Raw genomic sequence first — 23,023 nt, 5'->3', positions numbered from 1 at the left:
CTTCAGTATCTAGCGAGGTCAGACTTAATTCACCTTAGAGGTCAGTAACAGTTCTCCACATGTAACAGAAACTGACTAACTATGCTGCAGTCAAAGAAGCACTTATTCCTGTTCATTGTGGAAAGTTACTCAGAGGCTACAGAGGACATCTTGAACTTTCTAGTACAAGGGTGATGAACCTTTGCCTGAGGGCCTAATTAGGACTGGCATGGGTCCCAAGTTGGCCTACAAGGCTGTTTTTCCCAAGCTAAGTGTGGGGCAGGTAGAGATGTATCTTCCAATGCACAATTGGGAGCCTTAGATTTTCAGCAAGTCACCATCTTTAATTCTGCTCCACATTCTTTGAAGGCAAAACAGCAAAGAAAGTTTGAAATTGGGGGGGTGTCCAACTAAAGTCTACTCAGAGTAGACCAACTGAAGTTAATGGACCTAAGTTAGACATGTTTATTAATTTCAGTGGGTTTACTCTGAGCATGACTAGCATTGGCTGTAAACATCCTGCATGTAATTTTTGGACAGTAAAGCCAAAAGAAATTGTAAACAAATGTAAAAAAAAAACCCAAAACCCTCAAACACTGCAACAGTAAGATGGCTTATTACCACAGTACATCAAATGCACATATGTAGTTGATAAAAAGCCAGATTGTGCTAAATGGTTGCCTTTAATCAAAAGAGGTATTTAATCAAATAAACGGTTCCCAACAATAAAATAAAGCCCAAGGCAAGTACTATATTAAAGTTTTATCTCATTTGCTCAAAGGTCTACACATAACTCACTCATTCACTATTGAATTATGGAGCTTTCACACTCGTGAGATAAATCCCGTAAGTCATTTCAAATCCCTGTGCGGAAACTACATTTTGGGAAATAATGTTATTGTATGGAGGTATGTTCTCTAATTAATCAACAAACTATTGAATTAACTCTTGCATTTAGTTGGAAAGAGCTAATCATACTGTGAGAGCCATATGCGCCACATGCTCTGTTAACGCTTTTTGGTTCAGCTTTTTTACAAAACGAGAGAGAGAGAGATCTGATTTCTGTTCTGTTGGTAACACAACTAAAGGAGCAGAGGATGGCAATGTACACATAACATTTATATTTTAAACATAAATAACTGTTTTATGTTTATGGGAATGGCAGCCCCTTCTGATGGAATGAAGCCTGCAAATGTTGAGATAAACAGATTAAGAGATTTTTGTAGCACTGAAGATTTTAGAGCATTGAAGGGAGTTTCTCTTGCTCTCCCTGCTGGTTCTTTTTAGATAGGAATTGACACGAAACTCATAGGGCAAGCCTTTTTACGAGAGTCCAGCCAGTTTGTCCATTGATATGTACATAGGTCCAGGAATTATCCAATATACATAGAAAACAGTATTTAGGTTTCTTTTAATATTCATCCATGTTCTGCATTTATGTAGCCATCCTATAACCAGAGTTCCCTGGGCAGCTCCAGGCTCTCTGTTGTCACTCTCAGGCCTGAAGGAGCAGAGGAAGTCAGGGGTCCATGCCAAAGCCAGCACTGGAGATGAAGGGCCGATTTGGCAGTGCAACATCTCCCCACTTTCAGCCCAACTAGCATTCCAGCTGGAAAAGGTTCAGGAAAGGTTCAGGACATGGTCAAGGGGATGGAATAACTCTCCTATCAGGAAAGGTCACAGCATTTGGAGCTTTTTAGTTACGAGTAAGGGACGCGGGTGGCACTGTGGGTTAAACCACAGAGCCTAGGACTTGCCGATGAGAAGGTCGGCGGTTCGAATCCCCACAACATGGTGAGCTCCCGTTGCTCGGTTCCTACTCCTGCCAACCTAGTAGTTCGAAAGCACGTCAAAAGTGCAAGTAGATAAATAGGTACCGCTCCGGCGGGAAGGTAAACAGCGTTTCCGTGCACTGCTCTGATTCACCAGAAGCGGCTTAGCCATGCTGGCCACATGACCTGGAAGCTGTATGCCAGCTCCCTCAGCCAATAAAGCGAGATGAGCGCCGCAACCCCAGAGTCGGTCATGACTGGACCTAATGGTCAGGGGTCCCTTTACCTTTACCTTAGTTAAGAGTAAGAGGGAACACAAAAGAGGTGGATGGAATTGTGGAGTAAGTGGAAAGAGAAGAACTTTTCTCCCTCTCTCATAGTACTAGAACTTGGAGGCATCCAACGAAGGGGAGCGTTGGAAGATTCAGGACGGACAAAGGAAAGTGTGTCTTTGAAATATACTCGGAGTCGAGAGTGGATTTCATGCTCTTTATTCAGCTCATATACATTATTTACACAATGGGCCCCACGTGATTAGCTAATTCCGGGATTCACTTCCACCTGGAGCAGGATTGGGTGGCTCATGAGGACCAATCATACTGCTGCATTGTTCTAGGACCAATCAGACTACTGCATTTTGGATCCTATTGTTCTAGGACCAATCAGACTGCTGCATTTTGGATCCTATTCAACTCAGTAAATAACAGTCTTCGCACAGCATATAGTTAAATCATGGAGTTCATTGCCACATGAAATAGTGATGGTGAAAAACTTGGGTAGCTTTAAAAGAGGATTGGACAACTTTGTGGAGGAGAGGGAATTCAAGGGCTACTAGCCACAATAACTATGTTCTGCCTCCACTATCAAAGACAGGATGTCTCTGAATACCAGTTGCTGAAAATTGCAGGTGGGGAGAATGAATTGGAACTCAGGTCCTGCTTTCAAACTTCCTGTGACCATCAACTTAGGTACTCTGATGACAGAGTTCTGGAGTAGATGGGCCTTTAGTCTGGTCCAGCAGGGCTCTTACGTTCTTTAATTAGTTAATAGCCAAATCATGTTTATGTTCATTTTATGTTTTTAACCATTCCAAATATAAAATGTATAGGCAGGTGGTGAGTTGGTTCATCTTCCTCAGCATCATCATGGGGAACTTGCAGCAACTCCCCAGGATTTCAGACAGGAGTCTTCCAAGCCCTACCTAGAGATACTGTGGATCAAATTTGATACTTTTTCAATGCTAAACATGGACTCTTCCAGTGAGCTACAGCCCTTCAGATAATGTTTTGCCTGTGAGGAGAGTGTAAGTAGCAACTTCCTGAGTTTATATATAAAACCTCCTGGGTTTGTACATTAAAAGAGCACTTGGCATGCATACAAACTTTTTCATATTCTAGATCTATAGTATATAAAAAGGTAAAGGTACCCCTGCCCGTACGGGCCAGTCTTGACAGACTCTGGGGTTGTGCGCCCATCTCACTTAAGAGGCCAGGGGCCAGCGCTGTCCGGAGACACTTCCGGGTCACGTGGCCAGCGTGACATCGCTGCTCTGGCGAGCCAGAGCCGCACACGGAAACGCCGTTTACCTTCCCGCTGGTAAGCGGTCCCTATTTATCTACTTGCACCCGGAGGTGCTTTCGAACTGCTAGGTTGGCAGGCGCTGGGACCGAGCAGCGGGAGCGCACCCCGCCGCAGGGATTCGAACCGCCGACCTTTCGATCGGCAAGCCCTAGGCACTGAGGCTTTAACCCACAGCGCCACCTGCGTCCCATATATAGTATATAGTAGGGTATTAAAAGGTTTCATGCTTGTTTTCCTCTTGTCAACAGCACTCTGTCTTTACTTTCTGTGTTAGAAATGATGTCAGGCTTTGCCCTGCATCTTGCTTAAAAGTGTATCACAATGTAGTAGAAGCAAGTAAATAAAACATCTTCAAAGCTTTCTGGGTTTTAATTAATTTTAAGCTGATGAACCAGATATATTTTTGTTGAAGATCAAATGCATTCTATTCTGGAGGGAAAAGAAAGTCTTACATTTGAGCTAGATATGTTAATGAGAAATTACATGAGTAATGTATGTTGCTTAAGGGGGGGCATATGAGGGGGGGGGTAGAAATCAGAGGCTGGTAATTGCTAAATAAGATAGCATCATCATAGCATAGCTTGTCATTCTAAAAAATCTTGTAGCAAGCAAACCCTGTGGCATTCCTCATACTCACAGAATCTTTCTATTTATTTCTGCTATCTGCATTAATCAGAACAAAATTTGGTTTGATATTACCATATTTCTTCCAACAACCTTTGAAATCTTATGGAAGGAGGAGAAATGTCCATAGTTGTTAGCTGGCTTTGGGCAAAATCCATACCGTCAAATGTGTCATCCTACATTTCGGTGTGTGGTGCAGCTGCTGCCCTGAATTTTCCCATCTAGTAAAATAAAAAGCAGCCCATTTAACTTTATAAGCATAAAGTTGGATTTTAAAAGGGTCAGTTTGGTTCAAAACTATTGTAGGCAAGAAAATTATCCAAGCAATAGTCTTGCTAATGTGCAGCACAACTAAAGTTCCTCTAAATTGTTTTAATCAGTAATAATCTGTGCAATTGTAAAGAGCAGAGATGCATTTTGCTAATAGACACTAATAAAAAATACTAACCAAGTAATGAGAATGCAAATTTTGAAGATTTTTTAAAGCAGTCTGGAAATTTTGTATTGCTGCTCCAAAATGCTCAGCCAGAAGGATAAAGCTCACTTCATACAGTTGTAGGTCCCACCCACCCTCAAACTATTGAAAACTAGAGAGGGACCACAACAGGGGGAGGCAACAGTGGTGCAATATATATTATAGGGTGTTTGTGGTACTGAAGCCTTTGATACTGACTGGTTCAGTTGTTGTGATGCAATAGCACATTTTGTTTTCCAGAGGACAAAAGCTCTCAACTACAAAATGTTCACAGCCCAGGTTTTGGTTTTGGTTTTTGTTTTTTAGAAAAGAAGAGTTGGCATTTTGTCTTGAGTTAAATCTTACACAAGCCCTTTGGAAGGAAGAGCTGTGGAAACAGACTCAGCACTAGAAAACTGACTGTGTGTCTAAAATAAGAGCCATGAAATGGGTAGGGAAATGGCCTGATAAAATAGAGTCAGAGAGGAGATGGTTGAGGCCACCAGAGCAACAAGTTAGTTAAATCAGCATGCATGATTTCTCAATTCCATAACACAAGTGTGGGACGCCTGTGGTCCTCACGATGTTGTTTGACTACAACTGTCAGCATACCTGATCATAGGCCATGTTGACAGGAGTTGGAGTCCAAAAATATCTCGAGACACAAGTTCCTCTTTTCTGCCATAATATAGAATAGAAAGTGGGGCAAGGCCTTTGTTGGGGAAAAGTGGTAGGTGGCACTTAGTTTTCCCCATTATCTTCCCCTCAGCCTCACCCACATTTTCCCTAAACTGGATTTTGAGAATGGAAAGAAGTCTAGGTGTGACAAAATTGGCCCTGGGACCCTGGCTGTGGAAGAAACATTGCAAAGAGGCATAAGGGCAAAGCATTCATTTCTTGCCTTCTGCAAGTATACGCTTGTGGGAGGAGATTGAAAAGAAATAGCATGAGCTGTGCATACAGAAGGTCCCAGATTCAAATATCTCTGATACCTCCAGGTAGGGATGAGAAAAATTTCCTATCTGAAATCTTGGAGAATGATTCTGCCAGACAGTGTAGACAGTCCTGAGCTCGATGGACCGATAGTCTGATTCAGTAATAGACATCTTCCTTTGTTCAAACAAACTCCCTCATTGGTCCTGTTAGGCAAACAAGGGTTGGAAACCTGTAATGGCTGGCATAATGTATAGGTATGGCCAGAGAAGGACTTAGTCCTGTTGGAGGTGGGCAATTGGGTCAGGGTGGGAAGCAGGAGGGTGGAGCGATCAGGGGTGGTCAGAGGAAGAAGGGCCTTCCAGGATAAGCCTGGATGTTGAACGTCTCAGGATGAGTGCAGACACAGACAGGGAGGAATCAGAGGGTACATCTGAGGGTCTCAGTCCTTCTGGCTCTGTTCTTCTCACACCCCACTCCAGGAGAGTCCTGCATGTTGTCAAATAACAAGCCAGACAGACCAGGAGGAGTTCACTCCTATGTCGCAGTCTCCATCTGCTGGGAAGGGCTCCTGTCAGGGAACTGCCATCAGAGCAGGTGGTGGAAGGGCTCAAGGAGGTTAGGAGAGACTTAACAGCAGAGGAAGGAACCAGCAGGGGGAGAGAAGGAGCTCCGAGGGAAAGGGAGTCGGAAAAAGGGCTCTGGGACACTTCCAGCGAAAACAGTGAGGAGGTTTCAGGACCTCCTATAGGGACACCCACACCTCGCCGGAAACTGTCACGTCGAGAGTCCAGAAGACGCGTTTCCGTTAAGGAGCTTTTATGTTGGAAGAGATTCCGCAAACGCCCACTGTCGGATTCTGCCAGCGACTGAGGGAGCCATGCTTAAGGGCTCCGCTAAAGACAGAGTTTTGCTAAGCTGAGCAAACCCTGAGGGACTAAGCTTTTACGCACAAGCAGCTCATCATCCCATCACAGCAATCCGACAGTCCCTGAAAGCAGCTTGTGCAAGGAGAGGCATCATGAGCAACCCAGCAGGAGCCGGAGCAGCGGGAGGAGCTGGAGAGGGTCCAAGCCTGGAAGAAAGGTACAGGATGTTGGAGGTCCAGCTAGCGCTGCAAACGGCTAGGCTCGAGGAGAGGAGGGCTCAGGATGCAGAAAAGGGAAAAACCACCCCACTCACGAGGAAGGTGCCAGGATTGGTGCAGAAGTTTGGGGGGGATCCCAGGAACTATCAAGCCTTTAGAACAGAAATGCAATATGCCCTCAATCTGCAGTTTGATGACTTTCCTGATGAGGAATCGAGAGTTGCGTTTGTGATTGGGCACCTCGAGGGAGGGGCGAAAGACTGGGTGAGGCCCCTGATGGCAGCGAATAATGACGCCTTAAAGGACTCGAGAAAGTTTTTTCGCGCCATGGATCTGATGTTTTCCAGCGAGATTGAGCAGGGAGTGGTGCGCAGACAATTAATGGCGTGTAAACAGGGGAGCCGATCTGTCCGTGAGTACTGGACTGAGTTCACCATGTTGATCCATAAATTGGGTTGGGATTTGTCGGCGGAACCGATACAAATGCTGTTTGAAGAAGGACTATCTTCGGCAGTGAAGGACGAACTTTCCCGGGCGCCCAGGGCGGAGTCTATGGACCAGGTGACTAAATCAGCGCTGGCCATAGGAGCACGCCAGGAGGCGAGAGCTTTGGAGAAGCGGGAAGGGAAGGGGGAACGTTGGAGGGATTTTCGCATTCCAGAGATTCCTGAGCAGCATTCCCCGCCAGCAGAGCCGATGAAAATTGGAACAGCGCGCGCGCGCGCAGTTTCAAACCCCAGCGAAGGGCGGAAGAAGGAGGGAAAGAGCGCCAAGAAATGTTTTCTCTGCCAACAGCCAGGTCACTTTGCCAGAGTCTGCCCGCAAAGAAAGGAATGGCAAGGGATGGCGGGAGCTGTTGGAGGGGAGGAGGAGGGGGTTAAAGAGCAAGTAAAAGCCAACGCCTGGCTGCCACCATCGGGGCACAGCAGCCAGGCCAAAGAGCAGTGAATGTGCCCACGCCGGAACCCCCAAGACCAACGCTTGTAATAGAGGTGTTGCTTGAGCTGGCAAACGGACACCCACTAAAAGTGAAGGCGCTATTGGACTCAGGCAGCTCCTGCAACTTTATGAGTAAGGAGTTTGCAGCCGAACACCAGATACAGACTATCCCTTTGAGCAACCCGTTGCAGGTGACCACGATTGATGGGAGGGAGCTGTTGGGGGGAGAAGTTAACCAACAGACTGTCCCAATGATAATGAGGGTGGCAAGACACACCAAACTGATAGCGTTTAATGTGGCCACCTTGGGAGGAGCGCCCATTATTTTGGGGATGAGCTGGCTGGCACTGAATGATCCGCTAGTGGGATGGCACCAGAGGGTAGTTTCCTTTGGGTCAGCGCATTGCATGGCACACTGCAAGAAAGGGGAAGCCCAGGTAGGAGCCCAGGCCACGCTAGCAGGGATGGAAGTAACAGATAAAGGGAAGGTACCATGACAATACGCCGACCTGGTTAACGTCTTCAGCGAAAGAGAAGCAGATAAACTGCCCCCGCACAGACCCTTTGACTGTCAAATTAACTTACTCCCAGGAGCACAACTGCCAGTGGGCAAGCTGTATGCAATGTCAGACCGGGAGATGCAGGAGTTAAGGGAGTTCATTGACAAGAACCTCAAGCGAGGTTTCATCAGAGAGTCACGTGCGGTGGGGGGCAGCCCAGTGTTCTTTGTGGACAAAAAAAATACTGATAAACCCAGATTGGTCGTGGACTTCCGGGCCCTGAATGCAGTGTCAGAACCAGTGGCTTTCCCCATGCCCAGAATCGATGACATTTTGACCCGCGTGAGGAAAGGGAAAATCTTTACCAAGCTGGACCTAAGGGGGGCGTATAACCTGATACGTATGTGTCAGAGCTGCCTCCAGGTCCCAGCTCACAGAGGACCAACGCTAGGCTGTAGTTATGTACAAAAGTCTTTATTGAGGTTCAGTTTCCATTTTAAAGCCGCAGCGTGCAGCTCTACGTCTCGACCTTAGACCGGCGAAGTCCCGTCTGAGTCTCCTCCCCTTCCACACCAGTTTAAGACTTTCGCCTTGCTCCACCTCTTCCTAAGTTCCTTTCTCCTCTGGGCCCTCCTGCCCGCTAGGGTTTCATCCTTCCTGGACTCCTCTGACGCTGACCCTGATGATTCTTGCCCCTCCTTCCGGCGGGCTTTAGGACCTGGTCCCCTATCCAGGCTACCTTCTGTGCCGCTCGCCTGTACATTTGAACTTGGCGCGCGCGCCCAGCCTGCAACTTTCCTCTTGACCGTTAACTCGCTCTCCGATGGAGGCGTGGTCAACCCTGACTCATCTTCTCTCGCTGGTGGTGCATATGTGGGCTCTGACACCTGGGACTCCTCCCCCCCACTACGCTCTGGTGGGGAAGCTGGTCCTGATTTCCAACTGCTGCTCTGGGAGTCCCCGCTGGCCCCTTGCTTCTGGGGTGTCCCCCTTGGGTCGCCCCTTGCCCTGCCCATCGGCGCCCCCTTCTGTGAATCTTCCGATTCGCTGGAGAGGCTCATGGAATCTATCGGGCTGCTGTCATCTTCTCCTACGCTGCCCTCGGATTGCTCCCCCTCGCTCTCCATCTCCTCTCCTCCCTGCGCTCCCGCTGAGTCCCTGACAGTATGAGAAAGGGAGACGAGTGGAAAACCACTATGTTCACCCCCTTGGGGGCCTTTGAGTACCTCGTTATGCCTTTCGGTCTACAGGGGGGCTCGGCCTGTTTTCAATCGTTCATGAATCACGTGCTGGGACCATTGCTATACAAAAACTGTGTAGCGTTTTTAGATGACGTCCTGGTGTACTCAGAGAATGAGGAACAGCATGTGCGAGATGTAAGAGAGGTATTGAGCAGACTGCAAGAAAACCAGCTGTGGGTGAAACTAGAGAAGTGTGAGTTTCATACCAGAGAGGTGGAATTCCTGGGGTACCGGTTGTCAGACAAGGGATTGGCCATGGATCCCAGCAAGGTTCAAGCGGTACTGGAATGGAAGACACCGAAAACTAAGAAGGACGTGCAAAGGTTCTTGGGCTTCGGAAACTTCTATCGGAAGTTCATCAAGAACTTTGCCCACTTAACGGCGCCCATCGCTGATTGTCTCAGCAGCAAGAAGAAATTTGTTTGGACGGAAGAGGCGCAGGGGGCGTTCGAAAGATTGAAGAAGGCGTTTGCGTCGGAAGAACAACTTTTGCACATGGATCTACAGCAACCCATGAGAGTGGAGACTGACGCGTCAGACCGAGTGGTGGGGGCGATGCTTCTACAGCCGGGAGAAGACACATCGGAATGGAGACCGTGTGCCTTCTTCTCGCGGAAACTGAACAAATCCGAGAGGAACTACACCGTGTACGACTGAGAACTACTCGCCATTCATGAAGCGTTCCGGAGATGGCGACACTTGCTGATTGGAGCGCAACACAAGGTCCAAGTGCGCACCGACCACAAAAATCTAGAATACTGGAGAACTGCCCGAGTACTGAACCAGAGACAAGTGAGATGGGCCCAGGAGTTCTCCAAATTCCATTTTGAAATTTGCTATGTGCCAGGGAAGGAGAATGTCAGAGCAGACGCTCTCTCTCGTAAACCAGAGTATTTAGAGGGAGAGGGGGAGCCAGAGGAGAGTCATATCATCCCTGAGGACCACTGGGTGTGTGGGGCGGCATTGGTGGGGCAAAGAGAACTGGTAGAGGAAATCGAGAACGATGAATACGCCCAAGATAAAATCAGAGGACTACGGGGAGGTGGAGAGAACACAGGGGGGGTTGAAGAATGGAACGGAGCGTTGTATTACAAGGGGGCACTGTACATACTGGAAGGTGAATTGAGGGGTCGGGTACTCAAACAATTGCACGACAGCCCCACCGCGGGGCACTTCGGGCAACACAAAACCATGTGGTTGGTTACCAGGGAGTTTTGGTGGCCCAAAGTGAGGGAAGACGTACGGGAATATGTTAGGGGGTGCGACCGGTGCCAGCGAGCAAAAGGGGAGAGGTTGGCACCAGCGGGGCTATTGGAACCCTTACCCACACCAGAAAGGCCATGGGAGGCAGTATCCATAGATTTTATGACGGATCTGCCAAAGTCCAAAGGGAAAACGGCTGTCATGGTGGTTGTAGACCTGTTAACCAAGATGTGCCACTTTGTAGCATGCTCACATGCGGTCACGGCAGAAGAGACAGCCAAACTGTTTGTAGAACACATTTTTAGGTTGCATGGCGCCCCCTTGAGGGTGGTCTCCGACCGAGGGAAACAATTTACTTCCAGGTTCTGGAGGAAGCTCATGAGCTTGCTGCACGTAGAAGTCAATTTTTCGACTGCCCGACACCCTGAAACCAACGGGCAGGCGGAAAGAGCAAACGGTATCCTCCAACAATACTTGAGGTGTTATGTCAATGACAGAGAAAATGATTGGGTAGAAAAGTTGGCACTGGCGGAGTTTGCCTACAATAATGCGGAGAATGTGTCCACAGGGATGAGTCCCTTTTTAGCAAACTATGGGTGTCATCCCAGGGCTTTTCCAGGGGAAGGAGGGGAGAGGTGGAGTGTCCCAGCAGCAGAACATTTTGTAGAGGAGATGGAAGCGATCCACCGTCAGCTCCAGCTTAACCTAGAAAGGGCCAAGGAAGAATACAAGAAGCAGGCAGACAGGAATAGAAGGGAAGGTGAAACCATAAGGGTGGGGGACCAGGTGTGGCTGTCGACCCAAGGGTTGCCGTTCAAAGGGGGTTGCAAGAAATTGAGACCCAAAAGATTGGGACCATTTGAGGTTATTCAACAGGTCAATCCGGTGGCGTTCAAACTCAGGTTACCTAACCACATGAAACTGCACCCAGTATTCCACAGGTCATTGTTGTCACCACACAGGGGGGGACATGAAGGGTTGTTGACTCAGGGACCAGTCATAGAAGAAAGGGAGCGCAACAACCATGTGGCGGAAATCATTGACTCCAGGTGGAAGGGTAATCAGGTGGAGTATTTGGTAGCTTGGGAAGGAGAACCAGAGTCAGAAAACACCTGGGTAAGTGCAGAGGAAGTCAATGACGAGGTTTTGATAGAAACGTTTCATCAAAGGTTCCCAAGGAAACCTCAGTCTGTAACGAAGTTCCGGAGGGAATATTTTGGCACCACCGACGAGGAAGAGGAGTTCGAAGGGTTCCCGGAATCAGAGCGGGAAGAAGAAGTAGACCCTGATGAGGAGGAGTACTGGGGGGCCAGGGAGAGCAACAGGTGGAGGGAAGTGTTCGAGACTTCGGAAGAGGAGGGAGGCTCTTTCAGGGGTTTTGCATCCTCACCGCCCATGGAGGAAGGGACGGGAGGGGGTGAAGGGGGCCCTGGAGGGGAGGTGGATGTCAGGGAACTGCCATCAGAGCAGGTGGTGGAAGGGCTCAAGGAGGTTAGGAGAGACTTAACAGCAGAGGAAGGAACCAGCAGGGGGAGAGAAGGAGCTCCGAGGGAAAGGGAGTCAGAAAAAGGGCTCTGGGACACTTCCAGCGAAAACAGTGAGGAGATTTCAGGACCTCCTATAGGGACACCCACACCTCGCCGGAAACTGTCACGTCGAGAGTCCAGAAGACGCGTTTCCGTTAAGGAGCTTTTATGTTGGAAGAGATTCCGCAAATGCCCACTGTCGGATTCTGCCAGCGACTGAGGGAGCCATGCTTAAGGGCTCCGCTAAAGACAGAGTTTTGCCAAGCTGAGCAAACCCTGAGGGACTAAGCTTTTATGCACAAGCAGCTCATCATCCCATCACAGCTCCAGAGTGAGAGGCTAGAGGGGAAAGGTGGGTTCGGAGCTCAGTTTCTTTCAACTTCTCAAGCTGAAGGAGTCGAGCCAGGGAGACCTCGCTGTGCTACTTTCTGTGAACAAAAAGCCAATTGCTCTCCAAGCCTCTGGCCTCTTCTTGACCTGTGCGGGTCTGGCACTTTCCTATCAGCCCTCATGACACTTCAACATTGGTGAGGAGACAGCATCCTTTACCACACATGAGGCCTACAGGCTAGCCACATGGACACACACAGCTCTCTGTTTCAGTATTATACTGCTCTTTCCTGCCAAACAAGCACCTGCTGCCTGAGGAAGCAGGAACACAATGCCTATTGGTAGGACTGGTCCTGATTGTAACATGGGGATCCCAAGGGCACAGAGAACGCCAGTGAATTGCATGCCTTGTTTTGAATTCACCCTCTGGTTCACCAGCAGTGCAACTTATAGGGTGAGTTGTTTTTATGTCGCTGCACTTTCTGACCCTATAATGGACTCAAGAGAGAGAGAGAAATTAAGCAGGATCCCAGTGGAAATAGAAATTTTGGGGGAATTGAGTTTTTGTGATGTTTAAACTGGTGCGTCTGATAATGCCACAGCTGTTGTTGTTGTTGTTTTTTATAATAATATTTATTAAATTTTGTATAACCAATAAAAAAAACATACATAATATTTTCCATTATCCACATTTCATTCTCAACTTTGGACTTCCTCACATCTCTTGTTCCTGCTTTCTAAACATAAGTTTTACCAGCAAATTATTAACTTGATTTAATTCATATAATATAATTTTCCAATATTTAATATCTCAAATTTTGGGATTTAACATACACTTATTAAAGCTTAATCATAAAATATTACTTATCCAAGATTTATCTTTTCATCTTCCAATTGAATTTAGATTTATATTCTTTATAACTAGTTTGTTGAAGCCATGTTTTTACTAATCTTACATCTTTCTTAACAATCATACAATTTACAATATTTTTGTAGATAGTCCTTGAATTTCTTCCAGTCTTCCTCCACCAGTTCTTCTCCCAGGTCTCGGATTCTGCCCGTCATCTCTGATAATGCCACAGCTGTTGATGAGGGGGCATACAATTCAAGCTGTAGGGAACTTTAGCTTTCAATCCTGTGGACAATGCCTCGCTAGCTGAGAAAATGCTTGAAGGAAGCGATTTGAGACTGAGTTTGAACTGTGCAATCTCTCTTCAGGTAACAGAATGTGAAGCGGTACCAAATGTTAGATACCACAAGCAAGGAAAGGGGCTTGGTGATTGACAGAAGTGCTGGGAATGGCTGGTTGCAGAATTGAGAGTATAGATGCTGCAAAGAGTGGAGAATGAAAAGAGTGGTCATTGCTGCATCTCAATAAAATCAAGATGGATGGGAAGAGAATAATCATGTGTTGCAGACATTTAAGGATGTACAACTTCAGACTGATGGGCAGGGGGCCTTCAAGTGTGAATACTGTTTCCCTACCCCACTCTATGCACTTAGACTCTATGCACTTAGAATTTTAAGCAACACCTTTGGAATAGAAATTCCTGCCTGAGCACATGACTGTGCATTAAAACATATGAAGTAGTAGAATCCAAACACATCTGTATCATCATCATTAATGCCTAGAGCAGTTTCTGTCATCAGATCACTTAGCAGTGGCATTTCCTTTTTAATTTTTTTAATGAAATAGGTGTATGTAAAGCAGCAGCATTATAGGTAAGAAGAGATAGCCCCCCCCCAAAAAAAAAAATCAGAAGAGGCATAAAGAACATTAAAAACCAAGTCTCACATAGTACCAAAAGAAAATGAGAATAGTCATGCGTAGAACATTAATCAATATCAATAGTTCATTAGTGACGTGCTTTTGCATATCATAGCAGAAATTCCAATGAGACTTACTCCCAGGTAAGTATTGTAAGATTTTAGCCTAAATGATTTGCCAGTGATTCCCTATAGGTCTTGAAACCTTGAGCCCGTTCCACATTGGGTGCAGGCTAAATCAAATGATTGTTTAACTGATTGTAATTTATATAACACTTTTTAAATGTTCTGAACACTTCACATTGCCGCCACAATCCTTCATATCCTATATTCAATATAAGAGGCTGAGGTTGAAACCATGATTTGCTGCTACCTGCCTAAGCCCATAGAAACATCAGGTTGGTTTGCTTGCTTCCCTTTTCCTCCTGATATCGAGGAGAAAATCAGAAGCGTTGGCATTTATTTATTTATTTACTGTCCTTCTTCATAAGGGCAGTCCACAAACTGATTACAATCACACATTCAGGCGGTAGGACTATTTAACTGTGTTGCGGGCAGTTCCAGATTTACGTATAAACTAAACAAGCTATAGCTTAGGGCCCCACTCTCTTGGGGCCCCCAAAAAATATACTTCTTCTTAATTGTATTTCACTATTAATATACTTCTTCTTAATTGCATTTCAGTTCAACAATTACTTTGATAAAATACATATTTTGTTATGTGCAAATGGCTTTAGATACCTATTAGGTCCATAAATTACCATATAGCATATATTCAACACAAAATACAGTGACAATTTGCTGTTGACAAAGGGCAGGTGGACATATAAAGGGCCCCTTCTGTAGCTTAGGGCCTCATCAAACCTAAATCTAGCCCTGGTTGCGGGCACAGGGTCATGTGAGCCAGCCTGCCCTCCTCTTCCCACAACTACGCTGGAGGTAGCAGCAAGCTCTGAAGGGGCTTTGTGAGTGTATTCATGTGAACATGTTTATGAGTCTCCCTGCAATTAGCAGCCCTAGCCACACAGGGTTCCCAATTGCAGGGAGGGTAATAAACATGCTCAAGCAAGACTTTCAAGCTCTTTCAGAACATCCCACTTGACATGGGAAAGTCAGGTATGCAGTGGATGAGACCAAGATGCCTTGTTCCATGCCTCCAACAGTTACAGATTAATAAAGCCAGAATAGGACTTGTCCTTCTGTAGTTAGACTTTCCTAGAGAGTCTTAGACATTACTTCTTTTGAATTAATGGGACTTTTTTTTTAATTGAATTGTGATAATATTTCACGTTTAGCTTCCAAAATACATCAGTTTTTCATAATGTGATTTTATTAGAGCAAATTTATTTCTGTTTTTTCTCATTCGGTTGAAAATGGTGTGCCTACATTACTTGTCTTGCATTTCAAATATTTTTGCCTTTTTTTTTTCTTTTTCTAACCAGTTCTTATCAGAATTTAAACAGGTATGAGCTTTTCATCTAATAATTTAAGTCCTTTAAGCTGTGTATTCTTGTAGCTCAGTTCATATACCGCAGTGCAATGCAGTTAATGCAGCTTTTAATAGGTAAGAGGAAAACTAAAGGCCTTTTCTGCTTCTGTTCGGGATGCCAAAGAGCTATGACCTCCTCTATAATATATAAGCTTGGAGGGACTCAAACAGGCTAGTTCATTTTGTGCTCTCCTTCCTGTTTCCTGTTTTTATTTTTCAAGAGATGCTCGATGTTATGAGGCTCCTGGAGGGCAGCCTGGGCAGGTTGTCACCTTTTGTTTTGCTTGTTGTTGTCTTTTTAATATTGTGTATGTTTGCATACCTCAGGGTTCAGTTGTGCATGTTGCTATCTCACTCTTGTTTCTCAGTGGGCATGTTTTTGCTCAAATCTATTGGCACACTCAACCACCCGAATTCACTGTTCATGAGATGGATGAATTTGGTAGTTATTTTCAAACAGATAATTTTGAGTAGACAATTCTGGTTAGCCAATGCTTTCAAAAAGGATGTATTTTTAAAGTTCATCTGGTGCTCCTGAGCAGCTGAACAACAGCACAAATCTTCAATCCCAGAATTGATTTCAGTTTCTCTGAGGGACAAAGTAAACTCCTTTGGGGCTCAAAATTCAGACAACATGTTTCTAACACATTCTGCACTGCACATGCAGCAATGAAAATAAGAGATGCTGGTATTCCCTTTCTGCCACTCGCACCCCTAAAGCTTCCCTCAAGGAGTATGTCTCCCCGGTAAGGTTTGAGACTTGACATTTACTTAGCCAGGCAACTTCTTTTGATCAGCCAGCCTCTGGAAAGGAATGTGGTGTTCGCCTTTGGGAGTGAGCTTGCTCAGATCCACAGAAGAGAGTGCTGAATTTCTATTAGGAGGATGTAATAAAAATTTACATAGGCAGTTCCTCATGCTGCCGGCAAATATTTGTGTGCTAGATTCTCTGCGATCCTCTATTACATTAAGATGGTGGGGCTTTGAAATGCTTTCTTAGAAAGGTTCCTTGTTCAAAAACTCCTAAAAATAAATAGCAAGGTGATTCCTAGGACAGAGCACCGTCCAATTTTTCTTGTTTGCTTTAAAAGTTGCTAAATAGTAACTATTTATTACTATTAAATAGTCAGGACATAAGCAACAAAGAAACCATATGGTCTCCATAGTAGGAATCACCTTGGTGTTTTTAGGGTATTTTGAACGAGGATTCTTTCTAAGAAAGTGTTAAGAGAGAAACTAAACATGATGTAGGACAGAAGTCGCCAACGTGACTGACAACTCTCACCAACCCTGGCCATTAGTAAGGTTGGTTGGGTCTGATGAGAGTTGTAACATATAGCACCTGGAGGTTACCACATCCATGATTTCATCTTCTGACATTTTGTGGTTTGCTTAAAAGAAGCTGCAGGAGACAGGGGCTGGGCCCAAGGCATATCATACCCACAAGCTGTGGTTTGGCCGCCTCCATCCAGTATACCTGAAATAGCGTCTCCACCCCCACCGTTCTGCCTGGACACTGAGGTCCCTCTCCAAGGGCCTTCTGGCCGTTCCCTCACTGAGAGAAGCCAAGTTACAGGGAACCAGGCAGAGGGCCTTTTCGGTAGTGGCACCCGCCCTGTGGAACGCCATCCCACCAGATGTAAAAGAGAAAAACAACTACCAGACTTTTAGAAGACATCTGAAGGCAGCCCTGTTTAGGGAAGCTTTTAATGTTTAATAGACTATTGTATTTTAATATTCTGTTGGAAGCCACCCAGAGTGGCTGGGGAAACCCAGCCAGATGGGCGGGGTATAAATAATAAATTATTGTTAATTATTATTATTAAAGGGACAGCTTTAAAGGGAGATTAGAGAGATTCATCCTGGATAAGGTAATCAATGAATACTAGTCATAATGTACCAAAGAGACAGTATGACTCTGAATTCCAATTGCTGGGGAGCAGAAATATGAATGTCTTCCTACAATCTGTTGAGCCACTTGGGGAAAGAATGTTTGACTGCGTGGGCCTTTGACCTGGTCCAAAAGGGTTGTTCAATCTATTTTACCATTCTGTGCCTTTCATGGCTACCTCTAGTGTAGAGGGAATATGCTAAAGGCATGCATGTTAAATATGTTACTTTAGAAAATATTAAAATATTCCATTTATTTCTCAGGCTGCCGGCAACCCACTTAACTGGGATTAAGGCCAGTTGAACTCAGTGAGATTTCTTATTGAGTAGGCATAGCCAAAATTGTGATGTTAACAATTTATTACTAATATTAATAATAATTAATAATGCTGTAGCACCATCAGTGTGCCTTGTGTTTTACACTGAGCAGCATAAGCAAAAAGAGACAGCTCCCTGCGCCAAAGAACTTGCCGTCTAAATTTCAGTGGAGACAATAAAAGAAATGGGAGGCAAAGAGAGAGCAGGCTGGATATAGTTTCACGTGTTTAGGTTCATTTTTGTACTTGGGTAGGTGCTTTCATCTACCAATTGCTCCTTTCTTTCACAGCATGTAGTTATGATCCGCATAGATGTGGCAATCATATTAAATATGTTCAATTTTGACAACATTTCTTTGAAGAATTAATTTAAGGCTGGTCCCCTTGTTATATCCATCTTTGTTCTGAATTTTTTGCATGGATAAGCTACTTTGAGTGGCAAACTAATATGCCCAAAATGCAGGGAAGTGAAGAGGTTAAAGATGGAGAATGAGAAGGAAATGAAATAAGCCCAATTCTCCTTCATTTTTTTTCTTCCTTTCATGAAAGGCTTGTTAAGCTTCATTACTCATAAAATATTCAGCACATTGTTTGAAGGATAAAACAACATGCATGTCTCTACTCCCAGCCTTTCGGGAAGAGAAATTCCTCCCGGATATGATTTATATTCATGGTGTAAGCTTTGGTATGGTTGGTGAGTCAGTGAAAATAAAGATGAAGGAAGAAGGGACTTGAAGAAAGATGTTCCATGTTGTAGTTCACAGCTTTCATTGTAAGATCTGATTCCTTTCTGTACCTTGCTAACAAGATTCTCTGGTGAGAGGAATGCTAATCTCCATAGATTGTTCACCCCATGGGAAGAAAAACCCTATAAGGTGTTTTAAAGGGCTTGTGAGATGCAGCTTCTGTCAGTGTTTCTTATATAAAGGAAGGCAAGAGGGTCCTTAAGACAATCTTACACATTGTGAGGAGGAAAAGCTAGCATGGTGGTACTGAGGAGAATTATTGCCCCTTTGTTGTAATGTAAACTACTGAACAAATACAGCATATGGAAATAGTTACATAACTATTATTCAGCAGCAAAGCTGAACGATGAAACGTAAAATTCTGTGCAGTCATTGATCCAACATGGCCGACAACCTTAGCAGCTATCCACAGCTTGGTTTGCCTTTTGCAACAGATCAAGCTATTACAGTGGTTCCTCAGGTTACAGACTCTGCTAACCCAGAAATAGTGCTTCAGGTTAAGTACTTTGCTTCAGGGTGAGAACAGAAATCTTGCTCTGGCAGCGTGGCAGCAGCAGGAGGCCCCATTAGCTAAAGTGGTGCTTCAGGTTAAGTACAGTTTCAGTTTAAGTATGGACCTCTGGAATGAATTAAGTACTTAACCTGAGGTACCACTGTACTGTTTTGATATTTTCCCAATTAATTTTGTCACTGTCTCCCCCCCCCCCCTTACTGGAAGAAGAGAAGGGGACAGGAAAGGACAGCTGCCACTAACCAAATAACTTACCCTCCAACATTTCTCCACTGAAAATAGGGACGTCCTAAGGAAAAGCGTGACATTCCAGGATCAATTCAGAAACTGGGATGGCTTCTGTAAATCGGGGACTGTCCCTGGAAAATAGGGACACTTGGAGGATCTGCAATAATTGTTTTGTCCAAACAATCTCAAAGTACTGGAACAGCATATTATGTTGGGAATGGCCCGGAGTGATCAGAGGCCACTAACTAGAATCTTCCTTAAAGGAGAGTTATGTAAAGCAGTACTGTATCTCCACATATTAACATGATATGTATAAATAATTGTAATGAAATCCATAATAGTCTTTAATCCTGCCTTTACTGTTTAGGTAGCTTTAACAGTAGAGCAACCTGTTATATATATACCTTGTGGCAATGTGATGGAAATATCTAGGTTCTCAGACGGAGAGACACTGATCATCTTAATCACATGACAAATTTATTCCTCTGTACTGGTGGTTACTAGGAATGTGAACTACTTTAAGTGTCAACTCTTTAGGTTCTGCTTTACAAAGATTATTTTTTTTTCCCTTTTGCAAATTTTGTGGTTCCCCCCAGGCTGCTGATATCTCCTTCTTTTTTGTCGGTGACGCCATGTTGGCTACATAAACAATGTAAAGGTAATGATGTTAAACATTTGACCAGTAGTATGGTACAAGTTTTTTAAAACAGAAGAATCTCATGGTGATATTAAGATTGACCATTTCCATTTGTTGACCTCATAATGACTGTGCACCGGTGACAAGACTTTTGAGAAACTTATCTTCTAAGCCAAAATAAAGTTGCTTATCTTCTACCTTTGGAGGCCAGATTTGCTAAGCTTTTTCTCTGTAAGTTAAAAGATAGAGGTGATAGCACAGAGACATACCTTCCCATGGGATTTTGAAGTATGTCTGAAAGCTATCAAGTGCAGCAAAATATAAGATACCCTTCTCTTTTCATTGTCAATATCTGTGACATTTCCTTTGCCTGATGTGGAATAAACACACATCACTCCATTCTTTCATCCTGACTGGCTTTGGCTGCATTTATCAAACAAGACAGAAGTGGAATATAGATGCATGCGAAGAAAAGATGGGTCAAATCCTGTTCATTAAACCCAAAGTCACCAAGTTGTAAGAGTACAGTAACATTTGTCTTGGGCAGCACTTAGCCTCTTGGTAGTTCATCTGTGAAGTTTCAACAAATAACTCATTAGAATTATATAGGGGAGCATATTTCACTTAGTTAAGCCAGTCTAGTCTATTTCAATTCCGGAGAAAATGTCACTTGGAGCTTCTGTTTATTCGCATTGGTGCCTATGCAGGTTCCAAACATTTACCTGCAAATGCCCCATAAAAGTCATCTTTTCCCAAGGAGTGACCTTAGAATCAGCTGGCATTTCCAAAAGTGAGCCTCACAGGATCTAATCAGACAGGGAGGGAGCGAGAATGGGGACAAAACTAGAATGAGTTGGGTGTCTCCATCACTCACTCTGCTGCTACCTGCTGTTCTCCCAGCCTTCTGCCCTACCAGTCCCAACAGGCACCAGCCAGTATTTGAGTTCTTATATTACCACTGTGGCCTAGTGGCCACAGGGTACCATTGTAACAAAAAGGGAAAGACCAGTAACAGCTTACATGGTGGTTTTACCGATAACATTTGGCACCTGCTATAGCCATTCTATATGCTATAGCCATTTGGGACGCAGGTGGCACTGTGGGACGCAGGTGGCGCTGTGGGTTAAAGCCTCAGCGCCTAGGACTTGCCGATCGAAAGGTTGGCGGTTCGAATCCCTGCGGCGGGGTGCGCTCCCGCTGCTCGGTCCCAGCGCCTGCCAACCTAGCAGTTCGAAAGCACCTCCGGGTGCAAGTAGATAAATAGGGACCGCTTACCAGCGGGAAGGTAAACGGCGTTTCCGTGTGCGGCTCTGGCTCGCCAGAGCAGCGATGTCACGCTGGCCACGTGACCCGGAAGTGTCTCCGGACAGTGCTGGCCCCTGGCCTCTTGAGTGAGATGGGCGCACAACCCCAGAGTCTGTTAAGACTGGCCCGTATGGGCAGGGGTACCTTTACCTTTACCTATAGCCATTCTAAATGGTCATAAAAAGAAGGGCTGACTATAATTCTTGTTAAATAAAGGCACTCATTATTTCTGTTTGAAGCTCGATAAAAACATTCCACTGCCCCCTCTTTTTAATGCAGAATAAAAAAACTAATTTTGCGTTAAAGATCAGGGAAGAACTTATCTTTCTTTCATTTTACTTTTGAGTGAAAGAATTATGCTCCTCTCTACCTTAATGGGAACAGTAAGTAAAAATAATTATTCATGCATGTTTGCCATCTCATTAAATATTTGATGTAAAAATCCCTCCAATAAAAACTCTAAAATGGATATATATTTTTCTCCCACTGTTGAGCTTCAGATGGTTTATTATTTCCATTAGGCTTTGGAAATTTGATTGTTTAATCAAGCGCCTTTACTCTTGTGTATCTCTTTAGATTCCATTAATGTAGTGATACTTCTCACTCAGTTTGTACCATTTGTTGCTTTAAGCGTTGATTATTACACTTACCCCCTCTGTTTTCTTGCCTTCCGGTCTTGTTTTGCATTCTTCTTTCAGCAGTTTGTAGGTGGCAAGCACTATCTGATAAGCTACTTTCATAAAACACATACACAGGGGAAAGTTGTGTCGCTGACATGACTGCAAATAAAATTGCAGCCTTGGCCATCTTGGACCCAAACTTCACTCCTGTGGTCTGGAAGCACTCCTGAGCATGGTTCCACTCAGGGGGATGCTCCACACGGGTATATGTGGAGGAGGAGGCTGTTTCTGATTCAACTTTCTCCCTAAAGCCTCTTTTACTTTCCAGAAGTTCCTTCCTGTTTTTCAAGATTAGGAGACCCTTTGGAGATGGGACTTAGCACTGTAGCAGGGGTGGGATTTAACAGTGGGACATGGCTTCTGAGTAGACATGTATGGTATTGCACTGCAAATCTCCTTGGAACATCCTGATGACTCAGACATTAAATTGAATATTTTAAGTCCATCTGAGGTTTTAATTATATCTCCCCTGTTAATAAGAGGTGGAATGGAAGACCTAAATATTATAGGCCTTAGGCCGTCATTAGCTCTTGGTTTAGTATTTTCTTTGAATCTGCTTATATTTCCAACTTGCTAATTTGGGGCCTTGATTTCTATTATTTGTGGCTACATCAGTAACTATTTGAAACAACGGTTTTCCACTATATGGGGGGCGGGGGGAATGCCGCTAAAAAGCAAGTAATAATAATACTGCCTCAACATAAATACTGGTGGTGCCTACATTTTCTTCTGAGAAAATTAGCAATAGAAATACCTTTTGTTGCTGTAACAAATTGAATATCATTCATTCTCTGCCACCCACTCATCACCTTATTTTAAATTACTGAGAGATGGAAATTATATTATGATTTGCCATGCTTTCTGGCCTAGATCCACAGCTAGTGAATCATTCTTCATTTAGCAAATACTGCTATTGCCTCTTTCATAGGATGGATTAAGCTGTACTTTTCACATAGAACTGCAGGGCGCATGTGCTCAGCAAGCAGCAGATCCCATTTTCAATTTTTAGCATCTCCAGGTAGGCCTGGAAAAGACTCTTGGTCTGAAACACCTGGAAAGCTGCTACCAAACAGTGTAGATGTCATGGACTGGTTGGATGCAAAATATCCAGCTGGGGAACCACCAAAGGAAGAAGGCTCGGAGCCTGAGGAGTGGTGGTTGGCAGAGGGAGGAGACTGGGAAGAGGATGTGTCAGAAGTTGAAGAGCTGGGAGAGTCTGTGGCAAAGAGAAGTCTAGAATCAGAGGCAGAAGCTGAAGCAGGCGAATGGGAAGAGGCCAAGAGG

The 23,023-nt window shown here is 44.8% G+C and overlaps 1 protein-coding gene across 5 annotated transcripts in view; it reads left to right on the top strand.

Moving 5' to 3' along the window:
* The window catches only part of LINGO2 (leucine rich repeat and Ig domain containing 2), a 350,487-nt gene that overhangs the window by 174,726 nt on the left and 152,738 nt on the right, over positions 1-23,023 (top strand). The window contains exon 3 of one of the 5 annotated variants that reach the window (XM_079959461.1): positions 15,453-15,500. The exons of the other annotated variants lie outside the window; for them this stretch is intronic. The gene's annotated coding sequence lies outside the window, so the exon portion shown is untranslated. The remainder of the gene's footprint in view (positions 1-15,452; positions 15,501-23,023) is intronic. 5 annotated transcript variants of the gene reach the window in all.

Source organism: Podarcis cretensis (genome assembly GCF_951804945.1).
Source record: "Podarcis cretensis genome assembly, chromosome: 17".
In the NCBI taxonomy this organism is placed as follows: Eukaryota; Metazoa; Chordata; class Lepidosauria; order Squamata; family Lacertidae; genus Podarcis; species Podarcis cretensis.
The sequence above is the reverse complement of the archived record's forward strand: the minus strand, read 5'-3'. Positions and strand labels throughout refer to the sequence as shown.